The 22624-nt window shown below is 44.6% G+C and overlaps 1 long non-coding RNA gene across 1 annotated transcript in view; it reads right to left on the bottom strand.

Annotated features, from left to right (window-relative positions):
- Window positions 1-1741: 1741 nt before the first annotated feature.
- LOC135210709 (uncharacterized) overlaps window positions 1742-22624 on the bottom strand; it is a 29154-nt gene continuing 8271 nt past the window's right edge. Inside the window, exons 2-4 of the long non-coding RNA XR_010313566.1 lie at window positions 5639-5736; window positions 2662-2833; window positions 1742-2440 (exon numbers count right to left, since the gene is read on the bottom strand). This is a non-coding gene — a long non-coding RNA (uncharacterized LOC135210709). The remainder of the gene's footprint in view (window positions 2441-2661; window positions 2834-5638; window positions 5737-22624) is intronic.

Below are 22624 nucleotides of genomic sequence, written 5' to 3'. Positions count from 1 at the left end.
AAAGCCAAAATTATAAACCAATTTCTCTAACAACAAAAATAACCCATGACTACCAACCCAGTTTGGATCCACCATAGACTCACTATCCCAGCAAGATGATCACATCCATAGAAGATTTTCAAAAAATTTATTTTAAATACAAGAAGCCTGTACTACATGGTGATACTCAATATTAAAACATATTACACTAAGATATACTGTATTATACATGGTCACTTGCCAATTTTCAATGAAAACTTTCTAACACCGTCTTCACATTGGCAATGACTGATAAGTCTTCTACCATTGCTGGAATTAAAAAAAATAGTGTTTACAAGGACGATTTTCATATGTATACTACACAACATCAAATGTAAGACGTGCTAAACATATCAACGTCGCTACAGTAAAAATAGACACGAGCGTCATCAGCAGGTTTCTATTTCTCCACAGAAAAGATCACAATAGTTGTTCTGCAAAAATGTAGTGTAAAAGATAAAGAGGTTGTCTTCAGGATTCAAGATCATTACATCCCATTAAGTCAAAACAGCAAAGTTCTTGGACATTATCATTAACACCATTATAGTCTATGTAGAAGCCAAATGCAAAAATGCATTAGATATAGAAATTCTCTCATAAATTGCAGAGCTGACAGACCAATTTTGACAATGCTGCACATAGCAACAATTGCATTTGGTCTAGACTAAGGAAGTCTATATAGTATACAGTTCAGCCAAAAATATTTAAAAGTCTGGATTCTATTCATAATGAGGTATTTAGAATATACATGGAGTTTGCAAATCTTCCCCTTGCATTTTTATCATAGTTTAAAATTTCGTATGGTGTTTTTATATTGCACAGAACCAGTAGTTATTCAGCAACGGGACCAACGGCTTTACGTGACTTCCAACCCACGTCGAGAGTAAACTTCTATCACTAGAAATACACATCTCTAACCCCTCAGTGGAATAGCCGAGAATCAAACTCGCGGCCACTGAGGTGGCAGGCCAAGACCATACTAATCACGCCACTGAGGCGCTTCAAGTTTAAAAGTTGTAAAACATCTTTCACCCTTCATTATGACTTAGTAATAAAGCAGATCACATTAATTCTACAAGTCATTCATTCACAAACAAACAAAAAACTTGGCCAGAGATATATTTATAAATTCACCAGCTTTTTTATTTTGAGCCAATAAACTGTTTGGGTCAATAAATATAGACATGAAAATTTTCCTCCAATAATAGAACTATGTATCTCCTCCTTGGATGGTTATGCATTAATATATGAACTTGAACAAACTTGAAATATTTATCTGAAAACTATTCATGTACCTCCCGGTCATAAACTACATGCAACAGAACACGAAGTTTATATCATACCATATACATGACTGATGGGTCCAAATCTTTGTCACCCTTAAAGCAAATCAATTTTCCTTGCCCTAACAATGCTTCTGCCTTCAAAGCAAAATTAAGTGCCACAGGATCAGGAACTAAATTATGGGGTCAGCAAGCAACTAGAATTACATATTAAAAATATACCATTGCAAAAATTAGTTTATAGTAACTCTTGAATTGATATAGAACCCCTTAAAAATTACAGCATAATCGTAAAAATACACTTGCACAACATATACTTTCCCAAACTCGCACATAATCAAGATCGCATAAAATGACTGTTGAATTACAATTACCCCTGTCCAATCATTATCTAGTTTTTTTACTTCTTCAATGAATGAAAAAGACTAACAATAACCACGTGGCATTTTAAATTTTAATTACCAGAAGTCCATTTAAAAACAACAATTAAATTAAAACAAACAATTTTGGTCAATTACATTACACTGACTGGGTAACAAGAAAACAATGTAAATTTTTAAAAAATATTTAAAAATATAGCTGGTATCAATACAGTATTCCATGGTAAGCCCTAGACTGACTTTGTTAAAATAGGACATTACTTAAATGAACATTTCACTTTACAATTAACCTAAAGCAAAAGACTGGGTAGATCCAAGTTAAAACTTTTAAAATAAATAGACAATACAATGACAACAATTATCAAGAGTAACATCAACGGATATTGACGTAAATGACCTGTTAACTTTATCTTCAGTAAGAAAACAAGAATTGTAGACAAAGTATTGTAAAAGCTGTGACATGCATATCTGTTTCTTTTTTCAAGATATCTATGTTACATGCTCTGTACTTTACGTTATTACTGTGTGTTTATATTGTAACCTAATGGATTACTGAAGAAATGTCATCTTGATGGTCTTATTGTGAAGCGAGAAACACAAAATTTAAAATGTAAGAAATTCATCAGTGATGGCTCCACCGTCACCCAATGAGAATTCTCCTTAAGGTTTCAATAGGGTTTAAAAATCGTAGCAGGGCACCATAATCCCAATATTGATCGACGATAACCTCACCTACATCCATTTCAATATCGTCCTCATCTGAAGAGAAAATAAAATTCTATCAAATATCCCTCAACCTTGAAAATGTTTAGGCATAGTACATATAATGAAAGGGCATACATTTACACAAAAACCTATTTATGTTATAGTGTGTGCTGTAATTTAACAGTGATCAGCAAAAAGTGACCATAATGAATTTCATGTCAGAGGAAATGTGAAGTGGCAGTAAATAAAAAAAAAAAAACTAAAAATACACCTACCAAACAAATAAACGGCCGCTGCACGTATCACGTACGTTATGCAAGTTGTTGCAATTATCTTTAAGATTGGTAACACAACACCATAATAAAAAATCGAAAGAATAACAAAGACTACAAGTCCCAATTTCAATTCACTTGCATACAACAGATTTATGATGGAAGGGATGTCATCCTGGAAAGAAAAAGGTTAATTTAATTGATAGTTCAGGTTCTTTTCATAGTTTACCATATCTTTACTTAGTATTTGGCACTATGGTTGTTATTAGTAATATTATCATCATCATCATAGCCCACCCCTAGCCCTATGCAGGTGGGTTTAGTTGGCTCAATGCGTCTTCTCCAATTATTGCTGTATTCCTTTTCCTCTCTAAATCCTACTTCACTTGATCACTTCAACTAACCCAACCTAATCCTTTGACTCTTCCTTGAGCTTCTACCCTGATCAGGTTCTATCCGAGTCCTCTTCACTCCTTCATTCTCACTCATCCTTACCACATGCCCAAATCATCTTGGTCTCGACACTAACATAATATCAGTGATCTTTACTACCCTGACACCTCTAATTCTTCATAACCATAACCTCAAGTTTTACTCACTTTTACCTTCATATCACCCCAGTCAAGATACTCCTACCATTCTCTCACCCTTCTTAGCAATTTCCCCACCTATGCCAAAATAATCAATTCAATTATCTTTGTATTTTAATAATTCACTTACATTTTTAACTACCTATTTGTTACTGCGTTATTTTTTTTCTATAAACAGATCTTTTTCTTTCTGCATTTCCTGTTACCATCTGTTACTCCTTTCAAATGAACACTATATTTGCTGGAAGTCTCTCTCTCTCTCTCTCTCTCTCTCTCTCTCTCTCTCTCTCTCTCTCTCTCTCTCTCTCTCTCAAATCTTCACCAAATGTTCTGATTCCTCTATAATTACCATACTCCATAAAATCTCTTCTGTTTAAACACATTTACCATCACTCTCTCCCCATCCACTTGGCATTGCTTCCTCCTACCCAGAAGCCAAGTCTTTGGATCAGTTTACTGCTTTTTGTTTTTAGGCTTAAATATACAAGTATAAAATCTAGTGACTAATGTTCATTGAATAGAACATATAAGATGTACCAAAACATAAGAAAAAGAAAATATAATCCATGAGATGTCAATCTCTTTCACTTTCCTCTTGGCAAAGGATTTTCAATTTAATTTTGGTGGGCATCATTCTGCAGGTTTCCTTATTTTCCCCTTTAATCTCTTTTTTAATAAGTAAATAGCCCCTTTAAAACTCTTTTTTAATAAGTAAATAGCACTTGTTCAGTTTTTCATAGAACTCTTGGATAGGTGGACTCTGTAAAAAATACTCTGGAAGTATAACCTCTATAAGAGCAGCAGCAGAAAATTTCTCCCTCAAGAAGCAGCAACAGCAGACTGTTCCTCCAGAAGAGCAACAGCAGAGACTAAACCTCTCTCAAGGAGAACCTGCAAAATACTGGCCCCTCAAAGGAGAAGCAGCAGAAGACTGGCCATCCTAGGAGCCTCCAGTGACAGGATAAAGAGAATGATGTTGTTTCAACTCTTGCAATTTAAAACATATTTGAGTTGTGTGAATAAATAATAGTACACAGGTATTGTAATCTAAAGGTAAGGTACATATTCTAAATTTTTCTAGTTCATAAGTTCATGTCACTACAGTATTACTGTCAATACATCCAATGACATACAGGATTTCTGATGGAAGGGTAAAATATAATGAAAAAAAATTACATACTGCTCCTACTGAATTTTATGCCCAATTCCGTAGAATAGTATAGAATTGAAAGATGGGAAAGTAAGGGAAGGCCAGGCGGAGGTTTAAGGATAAATTATAGTTTTGACATGGGGCAAGAGAATATGTTACTTTGCTTCTACAAGAATCTGGCACTGTTATCCGATAAGGCAATTAATTTCATCTTGGAAATGCACCTGGGACTCATCCTAAACTTTCAAAAACACTGCTCTTAAAGTGCATATTGCTTGTGTATTCCTTCTTCCTTAACAGCATAGCATGTATCATGTTTATATTACCTACTGATTGTGCTGACATTGCGAACCACCTGCTCTGATCCAAATTCATTTCTCAATCTGGAAGTCTATTACTTTTTCTACTTCCAAAGTCCATGATAAATTAATATGTACTGTGTGCACTATTAGTGGCACAGGTTCCATCTAATTTTATTTTCCCTCAATAAAATAGTTGTATGTACTATTATCCTATAAATTTCAGTACTATTTCCTTTTGGTATGGAGAGAAATATTTTTTTAAGAACAAAATAGGCAATTCCCTTTTGTGAAACCTGATTAATAAGAGGTCAAAGCATGGGTTTATGTTCTGAGGTTAAAAGTTATGCTATGGTGGTACCATAAAGGACTACTACGAAGTCTCCAATTTTTAGTAGATAAGCAATGTATGCACCAAGGATCTCACAAGTTTACCATACTAGTCAGGGTAGTTCTAGAATGAGAGTAAAATGAAAGATCTGATACAAATGTAACAATAGGCAGGATTCATGAGCCAAGTCAATCACTCAACCTTCCTCTCCTTTCAAGAATAAATGGATTTACCTGCAAAACTATGTCAATGAATTTGCCTACACAAGTACAATGGCTGAAAACATTTCTATAAAGCTTAATCACAGAATAACAAAAACCTTGCTCTCAGTAAAAAATTAAGATTATCTACTGAAATTAATCTGATATCCAATGTTCTTGTAAATTACTTAACACGGATATTTTTTATTTTCTTACATACGGTGTAGCACATTTCCTGTTGTAAAACTTTGTTCCTTAAATTAAAAATGATTTTTAATTGAAATCTGCAAATTTTCTCAGAATATGCACTCAAGGTCATTGCTTCATATCACTAAAACTCAAAATTAGTAATTACTTAATGCAAAGCCTAATTCATAGAGAAAAAGAAATTCAAGAAACTATTAACTTACCAAAGTGCGCTCATGGGTATTTCCAATAGACGCTTCCCTAGCATATGTGAGTGACACTGCCGATATCCTTTACACAGTTTACAGTGCTTGTGAGCCATCTGGAATAAAATAAAAGTAATTTGTTAATGCATAATAGTTCTAAGCTACAACAATGTTTAGTGAAAATTTCATAATGTCTATAGGAGTCCATCAATTTCTTACTGTGTGTGCTGTTTCTAGGAGCACACTCTTCTGCATGAGTCCTGGACCTACACCTCAGCCTCTAGTTTTTCCAGGTTCCTTTTCAGGGATCTTGGGATCGTGCCTAGTGTTCCTATGATTATGGGTACAATTTCCACTGGCATATCCCATATCCTTCTTATTTCTATTTCCAGGTCTTGATATTTATCCATTTTTTCCCTTTTTTTTTCTTCAACTCTGGTGTCCCATGGTATTGTGACATTATTATTATTTTTATTATTATATTACCATTATTATTATTATTCAGTCAATGAAACCTATTCATATGGAAAAAGTTCACAGGGGCCACTGACTTGAAATTCAGGTTTCCAAATAATATGGTGTTTATTAGGAAGAAGCTAAGAGGAAATAAAAAGGAAAAATAAAGGGATTTTGACAAAGGAAAAATCTATTTCTGGGGGAACACCTGTGTCGCCCGGTGAAAAATCCCTGTAGCTTATTTTTCAAGTATAAATAAACTCTAGATATACCAGAGAAAAAGCTAGCATGGTATGTTGAAGTTATTACCTACCCTCAGCGCGATCACCCCGAAGGGTGTCGGTATAAGTAAAGGGGCGTTGTGGAAACCACAATACACAGGGCCTTCGCCACTTAGAAGATTCCTTCCCAAAATCCCCTTCCGCGGTGGGAGCCGTCACAACGAAACCCACCGCCAACTCCTCTCGCCACTACTACTAATACCCACGCACTCTTCCTCTCATTCCTGTACTAGAGATTGAGTGTGATACACGCATTTCGCTGCTCCAGGATTTTCCCCTTATTTGGTTTATAATGGCATCGCTAGGTTCTTCTGCTTCTAAGTTGAGTACCCCAATTTGGTTTTTCATTTATCATTTAGTCGAAAATGTTATTATTTACTGCCTCGGCAACTCAAAGATATGTTGTGGGCCCGCCGCCGGCTGAGCGCCATTTCGGTAGTTCAAGCGCAGCACGTGGTGATTTCACACACCCAATCTATCGAGAAGAATTAGGTTATAGAACGTTATTTGACCATTATTTAAGGGTCTGACGCTCGTCCCAGAGTGAATTCGTCTACTTAATAAGGAATAGTTGATTGCATTTTTGCTTAAACTTCTGAAGTTCCAACTGCATGACATCCTCTGGGAACTTCTGAGTTCCAACTGTGATATCCTCTGGGAGGCTGTTCCACAGTTCAATGTTGTAAGAAATAAAGGACCTCTGGAACTGAGAAGTTTGACACCAAGGCACATTTGCTGCATTTCGGTGCTGCTGTTCTGGGAATCTGGTTGCTCTTGGCAGATAAAGAAAAAAAAAGGGATGAGGGATCAATTATGAAATGCGAAAGATCTTTGTTGAAATAAACTTATGAAAAAGTAATGAACAAAAGACCATCTGTTAATCGTCCAAGTCATAACTGCTACTGTTAACAAACATAAACCTACCATCATTTTAGAATTTTCATTTGTGCATAATTTGTGAAAGGTCTTGAAAAGTTCTACAACTGACCTCGTTTAGTTGATCATTTTAACCACGATACTACCAATTTCTTAAAATTTAAACTAACAGGGCACCTAAAACTTTACCACGAGTGAATATCTTTTGTTAGGTTAAAAGTACTATTAAGATAAAGTGACTGCCAGGCTCTTTCATTTTCTTCTTTCTTGAAATGATGTCCATTCTCTTTCTTAAGCTTTAGCTTAAAACCCTTTTGCACTGAGTTAACAGACTGCAAACCAAAGAGGGCTCCAAAGGGAAATCAGCCTGCAGAGAGAGACAAGCCACAGGAAAGGGTAATAAATAGATAAGAGAAAACAGAAAATAAAACCAATACACCTGTATTCACGAGGTGTCAGCAGAAAGCAAGAATGAATTAATGCTTTCTTCAAACAGATTCCACAACTATACTAGGTATTCAACATATTAGTTGTACCAAGTAGTATTAAACTTCATACTACAGTGGTACCTCGACATACGAAATTAATCTGCTCTCAGGCGGCCTTTGTAACCTGAGCTTTTTGTATCTTGAAATGCATTGTACATGTTAAATTGCCTAATTCGTCCCAAGCCCTACAAAAACTCCCCAGTAAATTTTATAATAAAGCTAAATTGACCAATAAACAATGAAATACAACAATATGGACCATTCAATACCTAAACTTAATACGTACTAATAATATGTACCTGTAAATTAAGTGTATTAGTGTACATGGTATACAAGAAATACTGTACGTACATACGTACGTATGAATAAAAATCTGGAACCTTACCTTTCGAGTGAGGCTATCTCCGAAAGTGACGACAGAGGAGGACAAAACGGCAGAAAATTTGTTACGTAGTACATACACTTAGCTTAATGAAACACATTATAAATGTCAGGAAACATAAAATAAACTTTAACACATTAACAAAACCGTAACACTTAACTTTACAAAAAATGACAATTTGTCGAAAAATACCAAATTTGTAACTAATTTGATTTTCATAACTAACAAACCTGAGGTCTTAACATTAGGATTTACTAGCGCCAAGCTGGAAAACCGGTAGAATTAAAATTACACTTGTGAGATCCAGGGACTAATGGCATCTATACCAGGTCACGGGGCATGTATACCCAGAATGCCCACGGCTACCTGTGACCCATCAGTTATATTTCTAACCCAGTTTAGACTGCTAGAGGGGTGGTTCGAGGTGGGCCTTTAAACTGTTAAGACCTCAGGTTTGTTAGTTATGAAAAATACAAATTAGTTACAATTTGGTATTTGTTCATACACGAAACAAACCTTCGTCTTAACATTAGGATAGACTTACTATTGGAGGGAGGTAAGTCTCTACAACTGACTGGAAGTTTGCCACCTTATCCATTTCCGAATATATAGGGAAATTCTAGAGAATGGACAATGAACCTAGGACCAAAGATATAAGCGGATCTATTGGTTTCCTCCCACTGGGTGTAGATACCATTCTACTGTTTACTCTTGTCCCTTGCGACTGGATCCACCTTCACCCCTCTTTCCTTATTATCCAGAGGGGTGTGTTGCTACTGAAAAGTATATCATCAGCTAAGATAGCTTCACAGTATGGCTGACCATCTCACCTGCATCTAGTCCGTTCCAGCACATGACGGTACTCTCCTTCATATTGCCCGTAGTTAAAGGAGTAGGAAGAAAGTAGTAAAGAAAAAAAAGACCAGTCATCCCATTCATTCTACTTTCATACCTTCATCTTAGACTACCAGACTAGACGCAAACTGACCCGCCAGGGGCACTGGATGAACTATATCACTTGTTGGGCCGCCACCACTGGACCCAAGGAAAAGGTGTCCAAGGATCTATGGGCAACATCTTTCAAATAAAATGAGGTGAAAGTTGTTTGGCGCTTCCACACGCCAGCTTTCAGAATTTTATCCACAGACATGTTCTTCTTAAATGCCAGGGAAGCACTCACACCCCTGATGTCATGAGCTCTAGCTCCCACCTGGCTATCTGACCCTCTGTCTTCTGCAGTATAAGCATTTCTGATTGTCTCCCTTAGCCAAAATGATAAGTATTCTTGGACACTTCCTTCTTGTTCCGTCCTGTACTTACGAACAACCTCTGGCACCCGGCCTGAGGTGCCTTGTTCTCTTTAAGTACTCCCTTAGTGCCCTGACGGGGCACAGGAGCATTTCAAGCTTTGGTAGTTTTGGGGGTCTACAAAGTCTGCCAAGGAAGGTATGGTAAAGGAGTCGAATCTGCCGTCTACTATTGTTGCATTTTTGGGTTCTTTGCCATGGAAAAAGGGGGGGGGAAATTCTGGGACAAACTCACACACCATTGATCTCCAACCTCTCGAGTGCTTTATGAGATATGAGAGGCCATGTAGCTCCCCCACCCTTTTGTGAAGCCAGGGCCAATAAGAAGACTGTCTTCAGGGTCAGGCTCCTATCCGTGGACTGCCTTAGCGGTTCGTGGAAGGGGGTTTTGGCAGACTACTCAGTACCTTGGTCAGATCCCAATCTGGGGCTTTTAGCTCCTTTGGTGGGCATGACTGTTCAAAGCTCCTCATCAGCATGGCCAACTCCATGAAGACGATATGATCCACTCCTTTCATTCGTAAGACTGAGGCTAGAGCAGCCCTGTACCCCTTCACTGCAGATACAGACATATGTTTTTCTGTTCTGAGATATATCAGAAAGTCTGTAAACCAATCACAGTATGCTGACCCACTTCCCTTGGGTATACTGTCGCAGATGATTTTCTGATATTACCTGCCATCTGAGTTGCTGCTTTCTGCGAAAAACCCTCGCTCTCGGAGGAGATACTTGACAGTCTCCACCCGTGAAGCGATAGGGACTTCACCGACTGGTGGTACCTCTCCACGTGAGGCTGACACAGAAGGTTGCTCCATGGAGGTAACTCTCTTGGCACATCTACTAGGAGTTCCAGTAGGTCTGGAAACCACTCTGCTTTCGGCCATAACGGGGCTACCAGGGTCATCTTGAGGTTCTGAGACCGCATTACCCTGTTTCAGAACCTGACGGATTAGACAAAATGGAGAGGAAATGCGTTACACGTCCAGATTGTCCCAGGGGTGTTGTAGCGCATCTTCTGCTGCTGCCTCTGCGTCCGGGACGGGATACTGAACAATACACTTCCAACTTTTTGTTGTACCTGGTTGCGAATAGGTCTATGATCGGTCCTTCCCACAACATGAGCATCCTGTCCACTACCTGTTGGTGTAGGACACTCCGTTCCCAGAATCTGATCCCTGCGGCTCAACTTGTCGGCCACTATGTTTCTTTTTCCCGGAATATACCTGGCCTTGATGTCTACCAGGTTCTCTATAGCCCACTGGTGAAGTTGAACTGTCATCACATGTAACTGCCGAGAAACTAGGCCTCCTTGCTTGTTTATATAAGCTACTACTGTGGTGTGTCTGACATCCAACCCTGAATTACCAACGAGTGTACCCAGATTTTACTCTATCTACCTGGAATTCGTTGTAGAGCCAGGAAAGATGCTTCTTTCAACTCCAGCACGTTTATATGGAGTTCTCTGTCCTTGCAACTCCATTTTGCTGACACCATCAACTCCTTCCCATATGGGCTCCCCCAGCCTTCTAGTGACGCATCCGAGAACAGCAAGAGGTCTGGGGAGGATTGTTGAAGGGGGACACCCCACTGTCAGATTGTCGTCGTCCACCCACCACAGCAAGTCTTTCCTCACTTCTGCGACAAGGGAATTTGCTCGTACGGGTGATCTACTGTTGTGACCAAAACTCCTTCATCCTCCATTGTAGGGACCGAAGGTGTAGCCTTCCTTGTGGTACTAGCTTCTCCAGGGAGGTTAGGATTCCCAGCACCACCTGCCACTGTCTTGCTGGGCTGTGTCTGCTTCCCAGGAAAGGCATTCACCACTTGTTTGCATTTCTGTACTCTTTGGTCTGTCGGGAATACTTTGGCTTGTGTTGTGTCTATCACCATTCCCAGATATTCCAAATGTTGACTTGGATCCAGCTGCGACTTCTGCTTGATTCACCACAATACCTAGGCTGTGACAAAGCTGCAGGAGGGCCGCCCTGTCCCTGAGTAATTCTCCCTGGACTTTGCTATCACCAGCCAATCGTCCAGATATCTTATCAGCCTGATCCCTGAGCGTGCGCCCACGCCGACACGAGGGTGAAACACTCTTGTAAAAACTTGAGGAGACGTTGTCAATCCGAAGCACAGGACCTTGAACTCGAAAGCTTTCCCTGCAAGACTGAAGCGGAGAAATTTCCTTGAAGATGATGGACTGGTATCTGAAAGTATGCGTCCTTTAGATCGACTGTCAGCATAAAGTCTCCGATTCTGACTGCTTGTAGAACCGTTTTCGGAGTTTCCATCTTGAAAACTGGTTTTCCTTATAAACAGATTCAGCGTTGACAGGTCTATTACTGTCCTCCACTCCCCGTTGGCTTTGGGTACCAGGAAATCCTGCTGTAAAAGCCTTTTGTCGGACTGCATACTTGTTGCACAGCTCTTTTTCCATCATCTTCTTCACTTCGTCCTGCAGAATAGATGGCCTTCTGAGATTTGTGGGCATAAGTGACGTGGGGTAATGGTTGATCTGTCAGGGGCGGGGTTACCTCGAACGGAATCAAATACCGATCCTGAGAACATCCACCACCCACTGCTCTGCCCCTAGTTTCCTGCCACACCTTCCAGTGATTTGCCAGGTCAACCCCCCAAACTGGTGTGGCCGAGTGATGGGAGGCGCCCATCCTATCTTCTTGAGCCTCTCCCCCTTCCCCTATTGCCCCTTCCCTTCCCCTGTTGGTTGTTTCTATTGTGAAAGGGACGAATGCGTTCTCCTCTTTGGGGAAGAGGGTCTTGTGACTCTATTAGGGATGCTATGTCTCACTGGTTTCTTTCGAGACACTTGCTGTTGTTCTTCCCTTCCCTCCAAAGGAATAGTTTGACTGTAGAGGTTTTTCCTAACTGCCTGTTGCACCAACCTATCGTTAGTGTCCATCCTTCTTCTATCTATCGCTTCTTCCAGATATACTCTGGCAACAGTAGTTGCGATTCCAAGATATCCCCATTCCTCATTGCTAAACAGGGAATCCAAATCACATTGCGGCTTAGTCTAGCCAATGCTGCATCTCTCCTCATTAGCAGGATATTTGCCCAAACATTGGCACTTACGTTTGTCAGGTACGCAATCGCCTTGGACCCTGACTGTAGTAATCTAATGAACAATGGTTCATCCACTACTTTCCTTGTTGCTTCCGAGGATGCAATTTTCGCCACTGCTGTTGACCAAAGGTCTAACCAGGACGCAGCCTGAAAGACAGAAGAAGCTGTTGCTTCTAACGTGGCAGCCTCTTGGTACGTCATCGAAGGGCACTCCATTTTAACCTGATCCAAGGTTAATCCAGCCTTAACCTTACAACATTAGGGTTCATTTGTCTAGACAGCAAAGGGACCTTCGGTGTCGTATAATATTTCATTTGCTTTATCATTGGAGGGGGAATAAATTTAAATGATCTATTAGATCTTAAGGAATTATCCCTCCCTGCAATCTTTGCGTTTACGTGTTGCAAGACCGATTCCGCATGACTCGAACAAGGCAATTCATACGACACCTTGGTATCCCTCTTTAGTCCAAACGCCATGTCAATTCCAGGAGGAAGCATACTGGCCGGTGTTTCTGTCTTCTCCGAAAGGCTATTGAATTGACGAATCAAATCAATAACCTCTGCATACGAGGCCAGAAACTCTTGGTTTTCTCCTTGCCTCCGCCCTCTAGTGTACCACTCTCCGTCACGAGAGATGTTGTCTCGCCTCTATCTTCTGACAGACTGCCCGGAATTCCACGGCCGCCTGCCCTACGGCCGCGGGCCCTCTTTGATCTTTGCTGGCCGCTGTTGGCTCGATCCCAGATAGTCAGCAGGGGAACGAGAACGTCTCACATTCTCTGCTCACGGATCTAGAGCGAGAATCTCGTCTAGATCTCCAAGATGAAGGCTCCCTTAAGACAGAGGTAAGTTCGTCTTTATTAGCATTGGCATCGTTTTCGAGCGTCGGCGAGCCCGGCCTCGGCCTTCTATCCAGACGGACACTGCCTTCCACGAACGTATCCGCCGAGGTTGCCAACTCTCTATTTTTCGTACTTTTTAATAGGAGCCTTATCGTCCTTCGTACGTATTTTTGAACGGCCTTACGGGCGAAACTGGGACCTGCATTCCATCCTCTGCTGCACCTTTCGCCGCCAACGTCGATTTTACCAGAGGTATCGCAGTTTTTGCGATCCGAACTGGCAACTCCGCCTCGGCCGCTAGCTCGCCGGCCGTCACCTCTCTCGCTTGTTCGGACTCTTGCGAACGGCTTCGTCTGGCAACCTTGTGCTTAATAGCCACTGATTTTCCGACCTTCTTGCTGACTTGGAAAAGACAGTCTTCGTCCGAAGAAGAGGAAGAATTGATTCTTCTCCTCTTGGCCCGAGGATCCGCTAGGAACTCCCGAATCCTCCTCCAACGCTTGACTGGCGCTCGCCGTGACGTTATCGGACTTAGCGATGACGCCGAACTAGAGGAAGAAGACGAAGAAGGCGAATCACACTTTCTTTTTGTCTCTTTATTCATTCTCTCCTCTATATCCTGTAACTTCTGCATTACAGTTTGCATGACGGATCAGAAGGCGTATTAGCGTCTGGGAGCCGCGAAAAAGGCCGAGAATCGGTCTGTGACGTCATCACGCCTGCCATCTCAGAGTGTGACGTATGTTGTGACGTCATCCCTCTCGTAGGGAGAGACTGAGAGGTTTCCTGCTGGTAACCGCACGTTTGCTGCCAAATTACCTCCCACGTTCTGCATCGCTGTAAATACTGAGTGGGATGGTGAAGCAGCGGCATTAATTCCCATAAATTGCAAGCCCGGGGGATGAGGAACATTCAGCGCTGCCGGACCCTGCTGGAACCGTGACGTCATATAATGCGCAAGCAGACCATCCAAGGTTGGTACGCCTGTAGGCCTAGCGCTGACCACGTACCATCTAACCTATGCGCTTGCGTAGCAGGAGCCTGGAACAAAGATGGCGGATCTCCCCCTCTACTTGCTGGGAAGAAAGGAGAGTGCAAATTATTCATAAAATTACCCAAGGCACCCTCCCGACGTTTCGATACAGAACCGCTAGGAGAAACCGAAGGGGTAGAGACAATTCAAAAGCAGGTGGAGAAACATATGGAGCAGCCTGGTTTATTACCGATACAAAGAAGCCGGTAAGGTTTGGTCATCCAAAGATGGCGTCACCCCCTTTCTTTGTATTGGCTTTTCCCATAGAACTTCTTCCACTGTTCCACCGACCAACCGCGACAAACAGAAACGGATTAGTAACCGTACATACGTTTTCCCTGCACCTACTACACGTTGATGAGGATCCGTCGACACCGAGGTTAGGAACCTAGAACAAGGGAAGACCACTGACTCCTGGGCATTTCCTTTGTCTCCTCTTCGAAGCGGTAGACGATCCCGATGTGAGGCAAAATTCTCCATCATACCACGTATACACTCTTACCACACACTGATCACACTTGGAGAAAGAAAAGGAATGAAAAATAAAAAATGAAATGGATAAAGAACGGGCAAACTGAAAACCGGCTTTAAATGAGATAGACAGTAACACGTCTTATCTTAAAGGCGGTAGGAAAATAACTGGTGGGTCACAGGTAGCCGTGGGCATTCTGGGTATACATGCCCCGTGACCTGGTATAGATGCCATTAGTCCCCTGATCTCACAAGTGTAATTTTATTCTACCGGTTTCCAGCTTGGCGCTAGTAAATCCTAATGTTAAGACCGAAGGTTTGTTTCGTGTATGAACAATTGCATTTTTCCTAACTATACAAACCTGAGGTCCTTTAACAATAGGAAGTACTAGCGGCAGCTGGACGGTCGTAAGCTTCGAACAACGGGGAGAAACGGTAGTTAACTGCTTGTCCGACAGTCGCGCGCCGCGCGACTGGGAGGTAAACAAATCACTTTTGCTTTTGGCCCATGCAAAATACGCAGAGTGAGGGGTGGCATGAGGAGGGACTATATGTAAAGGACCTCAGGTTTGTATAGTTAGGAAAAATGCAATTTTCGACAAATTGTCATTTGTTCCGATACGTAATACAAACCATCGGTCCTTTAACAATAGGAAGACTCACTTCTTGGTGGGAGGAATCTGAGTCTTTTGATGAAGCGAGACTGGTGTTCGTCCATCCCTGGAGGCCATGCCTCCCTGGTCGTAAGAGCGAGGGAGGGATCCAAGCCTCTGTCCGATTGATCGGGGTGTGCACCGCAGGATCAATGGTCAGACCTCTGGGCCGAGTACTAAGAGAGAGGCAAGCGTTATCTCTTCGTACCAGCAAGCAAGAACTTGTTCCTGTTTGCAAGAGGCAACATAAAGTATGGGTTGTCTCAAGCTGGCATCCACTTCCTCCCCCTTGTTGGAGGAAGTGGTGGATATACGCTCCTATCCCTAGTGAAAGGGATAGGATGGGGCTCTGTTGAGTAGCTCACCTGCATCTTGTCCTTATCAGCAGGGTGACGACCGTGTTCCTCTAACCACAGGTAGAGGGAAGAAAAAGATGGAAGAGGAGCCAGTCACACACTCATTCACTCATCCATTCTTATGGTCACACCAGGACTCGATGCTGTTCAGCCTGCGAGGGTCTGGGTTCGCTACACAACGTTTTGAGCAGCCACCACGGGTCCCAAGGAAAAAGATCCAAGGACCTGTGGGCAATATCCCGAAGGTAGAAGGAAGGGCATGTGGTCTTGGTTGGACCAGACCCTGCCTTCAGTACCTGCGCCACGGAGAAGTTCTTGCGGAACAAGGCAGCATCTCCTTCGCATCGAAGGCGGTGAAGTCCATTAGGGAGGGGATTGTGAACGACTCGAACCAATCGTCAGGGGACCGAAGGGGTTCTGAGTCTTCGCTACGAAGTTTCGGTACGAAATCGAGCGTCACGGATCCCCATCCCCTGGATGCTTGACTTCGCAGGAGAAGTCATGCAGATCCTCAGAGGAAAAGAAGGAAATAGTCGCATGACCTATCCCTCTTCTCTACTTCGGTGATGTCCAGTACCCATACTGGTCTGTCCGTTTGCCACGAAGTCTCTCGCATCCTCCTATCCCCATGCAGCGAAGTTCTTCGGTAGTGGGATAGGACACCGACACTCCATGGTGGGTGTCAATGGTATGGGTACTGTGACAAGCTATTAAAACGAAGTAATGATTGCTGTGTAACAACCGAACTAAGTCAACAGCGTAGTTCGTAACTGACTCGGCCGCTCTGACAGCTGCCGACTGACTGCGTTCGGTAGGAGGCAAGTTGTCAAAGCATCCGAGTAAGTCACGTGACCTTTTCGCCTTTTAAAAAGGGTTTTATTGCCGAGAGACCAAACAAATAATGTTAGTTTTGGGTTTGGTCACCAATTGGCCGGACAGCGAGGGTGATGAATTTCTCTTAAGGCATGTGCCCAACAGGCGAAAGTCAATTGCCTTCTAGAGACCGAGGTCCCTGAAGGTAAAACATCTCATGGTTGTTGAATCTCAGCTAAGGAGAAACAACACTATGTACCGTGAAGACGAAGGTAGATATTGAATGCAACCTACGTCTTCACAGAATGAATCGAGAGAAGGATTCTCAAGATTCATAACCTGCTTACAAATGACTGAAAACGCTAACCGCTATTTCATTGCTGTCCGGTGAGAAGTCGTAGTTGCAATGAAAGCGGGGCGTTCTTCAGTAATGAAAACACAGGGGAAAGCCGCCTGAAGAACTGCTTCTCATGGGCTGAACTTTATTTGGAAGTAGAGCTGTCAGGTCGGAGAGTAGGCGATGTCTTCTGACACATCTCGTAATTCGGGTTGAACAATGAACAATTGTACACCTACGAATACGAGATATTTTGAAGACAAACTCAGATGTCTGCAAAATCATTCGCATTATCGCAGTGCGATGCAGCGGGAGACTTGTACAGAATTCGTTTACCGTGCGGTAAACAGAAAGATGAAAGAGTCCAAGAGATATCTGTTGAAAATTCTCGCAAGGTCGAAGGCGATGGAATCTAGCGTCACAGCAGTAGATGGTCCTTCATTATTGCGAGAATCCCCATTAATCAGAGACCTAAGTCCATGATTGTTGGCAGAGATACGGTTCGGTAGTCAATCAAACCAGGGGAGAGAGAGCATAACTGACCGTGCATCTCGGAGGCCCAGCTGATACTAAGCTGCTGTCAGGCAGTTCAATACGCAGTAGTTGAGCCTGAGCTCTCGCCGACTCGTCATCCTGAGTTGCCATGTAATCCATTATTCCCACGAAGGAATGCGTTCGGCTAGAACTACCGAGCATAAAAGATATGCTCGAGGCAATTATATTTAGGCGAAACGAATTTCGGTAATATAAAAGTTGAAATGGTGTTGTCGTGACAAAACCATAAGTATATAAAATTGAAACTGAAAACTCCTGGGAGTTGCAGACAACCCCGAGTTGCAGTTCAATTAGAATACTTCTCTTCTAAGTCGCAATCCGTAGATAAACTAGGATATGCGCCTACCCCTCGGACAATTCAACTGCTTAGTAGAATCATGTCGCGAGGTTAATATACGTAGTATATTTGTAGGATTCTGAACAACGATCTCCATCCTAAATTCTTTCCTTCAAGAAAACAAAATAAGGATTGGAGATCGACCACCTTCGATCTCTATCAGAGAGAGTGAAGGAGAAGTCTTCCTCGAAGGAAAGCTTCAATGGTGAACAGAATACTAAGACGATAGTTCAAGCCAAACTGGATATTCCCGTCCGATCTTCTCTATTCCAGGTTGGTCGGCCACTGTGAGATAGTTTCTTTCAGCAGCAGTCTTCTTCCCAATGCTAGAAATTCCAGGAATTCGAGCATAGCGAGGTTCCCGATTATCGTGTATATCGGGATTCTCGTCTCGCTCACGTTGGACCTGTCTCGCGTAAGTGTTTTGGAGATCGTAAAAAACTCGAACACTGAATGCGCTAGAAATTCCGTAGAACTCTAAGCAGTCTGCGAAACCCCCACCGAATTCGTCAAACGATATCGGCTGTGGTTCCGGAAAAAAAAACCTCTCGATTCCCGTAGAAATCGAGAATGGGGCAGGATTCCTCCTCAACGACCGGGGCTTACGTCAGGTAGGACCCGAAGGTCCCCCCCGGTAGCGCAGTCCGCCCGAACGTGGGATCCTACAGAGAAATCTCTGTAGGATCCCTCCCCTCCCCTTTCCCTCGTAGCCGTAAGGAGAGAGGGAATGGGGGAGGAATTGGATACTCGCTCGCCTTCCCAGTGGAACTAGCGGTATGGAGAAGGGTAGGAGCAGCCATCGCCTTGCGGCGATGGCCTCTCAGCTCTGGGAAAACGTATCGTCAGGAGAAAACGTTTTCCCGCGGAGGGTTACGAAACTCTCACTGTAGGTAAGGGTCTGCCGCCACTGTCGTCTGGGTGGGGCTGATCGACACCTGACAGGAGAGAGCCGATACCGTCCTCCGACTCATTCCAGTCCTCGTCGAGGTCGAAAACCTCTCAGGAGGACCGAAGAGTATTTAAATACGGTGTCCGAAGACACGTAGAAACGCCGCTGTCGCAGTAGAGGAGGTGGAAGTTGCTTGATCGATCGGCCAGAACTGAGAGAGCCTTCTTGTCCGGAGACGAGAGACTCTGGTTCGAGACAGAATCGGCAAGCTCCGATCGCGGCAGACCCACCGTCGGTTTGGGTTCCCTCTCGGGCCCCAAAACGACTCGAGCAGAGACGTGGGCTCTGCTGGTGGGAGCGGCAACCCTTCCGCAAGGTCATTATGCTAACGAATCAGCTTAATGACTTCTGCAAATTCCTCTGTATCTCGGGAGTAACCGCGTCTTGCGGAGTAGGACCGTCCAGTCCCTCCAACAAGAACAGATCCCGAGATACTCCTCCTTCAGAAGGAGGAACAGCGGCAGACCCCTGACGGTCGCCTCCAGCTACTTGCGCGTATGTCCTGGTCGGTCCTAGAACCGTGCCTGTCCATACGGCGTCATAGCGGGATCGCGAGCGGCGCACCTCTCGCGATCCCTCATAGGGTACTCGCTCCTCCGGTGTAGCCCGAGGAGGTTGAAGGTACAGGAGAGGCAGACCTGACGCTCCCCCTCCCCCCTAGCTCGCTGGCAGGACCAGCGTGCTTGGAGGGCTGCTGCTGATCGTCCACCCGCGGTGGCGATCGAGCAGCAGGCCTAGCTTTGCCGCTCGCCTGGGGCGAGAGGCTCGGCTAAGAACATCGACGCTGATCTCTAGCGTCAGGCGAGCTGTTGCTGGTTACCGTCTCCGCCCGGTCCCGATGGGAGCGGCGTCAGGTGACCATGCTAGGCGGCTCGTTCGCGAGACCGACGAGCGTCTCTCGGCGCGTCGAGCCGCTGGTACCAGCCGTGGCTGGTACCTGTACCGACGGCCGCGGGGACCCCTTCCTCGCCTCAACTCGTGGCTGGTCAGCGACCGTCACGTCAACCCCCGAGCAGCCAGCTGGTCGCTGCTGCGAGAGCGTCCACTGGCCTGGCGAGAGTCGTCTTGCACGACACTCGCCAGTCTTCTGCTCCGCGCTTCGGTCTTGACGGCGAGCGAGCTCGGGTGTCAAGACTTTGGCTGGACGGTCTCCCGGCCCGGGGAGACCGTCCACTCGGTACTTCTCGCTAACGAGAAGCCGAGGCGGATCCTGGTTTAGCGGCAGAACCGCTAGAACCAGGCGAGGAAGTGCCAGCCGAAGCTGGTACTCCTCTGGTCCCCGTCTTCTTCTCCTTGCTTGATAGAAGAAAAGACGGGCCCTGTTCCCGAGGGAGCAGGGGGACCAGCAGAAGAGCTCCCCGAATCGCCGGAGCGAGACGGGCCCTTAGAAGGTCCCGAAGGAGCCTTCTTAGGGGGGAAAACCCGGGTTACCAGCTGGTCGCTGCAAGAGCGGCCGCTGGCCTGGCAAGTCACCTGAGCGTCTCTCACCAGCCTTCTGCTCCGTGCCGCGTCTTGGCGCCGAGCGAACTCTGGCGCCGAAACTTGGCTGCACGGTCTCCCGAGGGAGAAACGTACACTCGGGATCTCTCGCGAACGAGAGACCGAGCCGGAACCTGACGTAGCGGCATCGCCGCTAGCACCAGGCGAGGAAGTACCAGAGCTAACCGATACTCCTCTGGTCCCCGTCTATCTCTTCCTTACGGAAGGGGAGACGGGCCCCGCTCCCGAAGGAGCAGGAGGACCAGCAGAAGGACCCCCGTCCCACCGGGGTGGGACGGGCCCTTAGAAGTTCCCGAAGGAGACTTATTAGGGGGGGAAGGCAGCTCTTCTTCTTCGGCTTATGGGCCTTAGAAGTCGAAGGGGAAGAGGCAGCAGCAGACGATGAAGACGAAGATGACAGCTTCTTCTTCTCCTCTTCCTCGTCAGCTCACGCAGGACAGTCGTCAGGTCCTCCATCCAGGCCGGAGCCGGGGCTATTGCCGAAGCAACACGGCCCGACTGCACCTGTCCGGAAGGACCTGGGACTGGGGAAGACACACCGTGGGCAGGACCAGCATGGACAGGCTCAGGAACCAGGAGCGACAGGAACAGCAACCAGCTCAGGAGCGGCAGGAACAGCGGCAGCGTAGACCCAGAAGGGACAGCCAAGCCAAACAGCGGGAATCACATCAGCGGCAGGTACGGCAGGCCCAGCGATCGCCTCGTAGAATCATCGGCAGCCAGCGGAACCTGGGTCCTGGCGGCCGGTCCAGGGGCGAGCTGCTGGAACAGCGGAAGTCTGGGGCAGGCAACACCGAAAGGGGAAACAGGCGGCTTGCGGCAACCCCACCTCGGTACGGCGCGGCCCTAGTAGCGGCAGACGGCGTCATCGACACAGCATGGGAGTGTAGACCAGGACGGGGGGGGAGCAGCATAAGCGGGCCGTGGTAGTAGTGGAGACCGCCCCAGACCTCGCTAGACGCTGCAGCAGACGTGGATGCTAGGCACGCCCTGCCGCGCGGTGGTCCATACCTGTCCAAGGTCGTCTCCACGGATGTAGCACCTGTCGGTAACATAGATAGATTAGTAAGAGGGGTTCCCTCACGCACGGGGGGAAGACATGCCCCATCCGAACGCAAGGAAGACCCCAAATACAAAATACAACGAAGAAGCTGAGCGGGGGGGGCAGGAAGGAGGAACGAAGAATCGGATACCAAGGGAGTCGCGGGAGAGCTTTCCGACGACTTCCTGGCAGACCTTCGCTTCCCCTACCCTGCACAGCAGTGAAAAGTAATATGAAAATGAAACAGAATACTGCCCTTGCGATTCACTTCATAAAACCTAAAGGGGAAAAGATCAATTCCCGGGTAAGAACGGAAACTTGATCCAATAATATGATGCTATCATAAAAATATATATGAAAATGAAACCGAATACTGCACTTGCGATTTCACTTTCACATAAAAAAAAAAACGTAAGGATCAATTCCCGGGTAAGAACGAAAAATTGATCCAAATTAAATTTCATGCAAATAAATAAATGAAAATGAAAAGAATTTTGCAATTGCGAATCCACTTTCATTGCATTCTATTATACAAAATTAAAAGGCTCGTGCCGAGCGCAATCACACTCTCGGTAACGAACGCACAGGGCAAAAATATAATGAAAAGAGGTACTTACATTTTTCAATTACACACTTTCGCCCAAAATACATGACTCGGCGCGAGCGCGCCCGCCCTCGGCACCGAGACATAATTCAAGGGTTCAATTCATGAAAAGAGAGGAAATCGCCGCATCTACGGCGATAATTCCATGTTGGTTCATAATTAAGTAATGAAAATGAAAACAGTGTACTTACAGTTTCATTTTCAAGTCAAACAAACCATTAGTAGAAAACACAATATAAACAAAGCATACGACGATGAAGCGGGCAGAGAGCGATGACGAACACGTCCTTCACACCCGCGGCCGAAAGCAAAAGTGATTTGTTTACCTCCCAGTCGCGCGGCGCGCGACTGTCGGACAAGCAGTTAACTACCGTTCTCCCCTTGTTCGAAGCTTACGACCGTTCCAGCTGCCGCTAGCTACTTCCTATTGTTAAAGGACCGATGGTTTGTATTACGTATCGGAACAAACTTAAAATTAAATTTTTTTGTCTTTTTTTTATTTTTATTTTTTTCACTTTTTATACTTATTTTTTTTTAATTTTTTTTGTTTTTTTTTTTTTTTTTTTTTTTTTTTTTTTACAAAACTTCAATTTCTTCACCACTTTCAACTTTGTTTTTCGTAGTATCAATTGGATC

This window comes from Macrobrachium nipponense, chromosome 4 (assembly GCF_015104395.2).
Source record: "Macrobrachium nipponense isolate FS-2020 chromosome 4, ASM1510439v2, whole genome shotgun sequence".
In the NCBI taxonomy this organism is placed as follows: domain Eukaryota; kingdom Metazoa; phylum Arthropoda; class Malacostraca; order Decapoda; family Palaemonidae; genus Macrobrachium; species Macrobrachium nipponense.
Note: the sequence above shows the minus strand (reverse complement) of the source record. Positions and strands in the feature narration are given on the sequence as shown.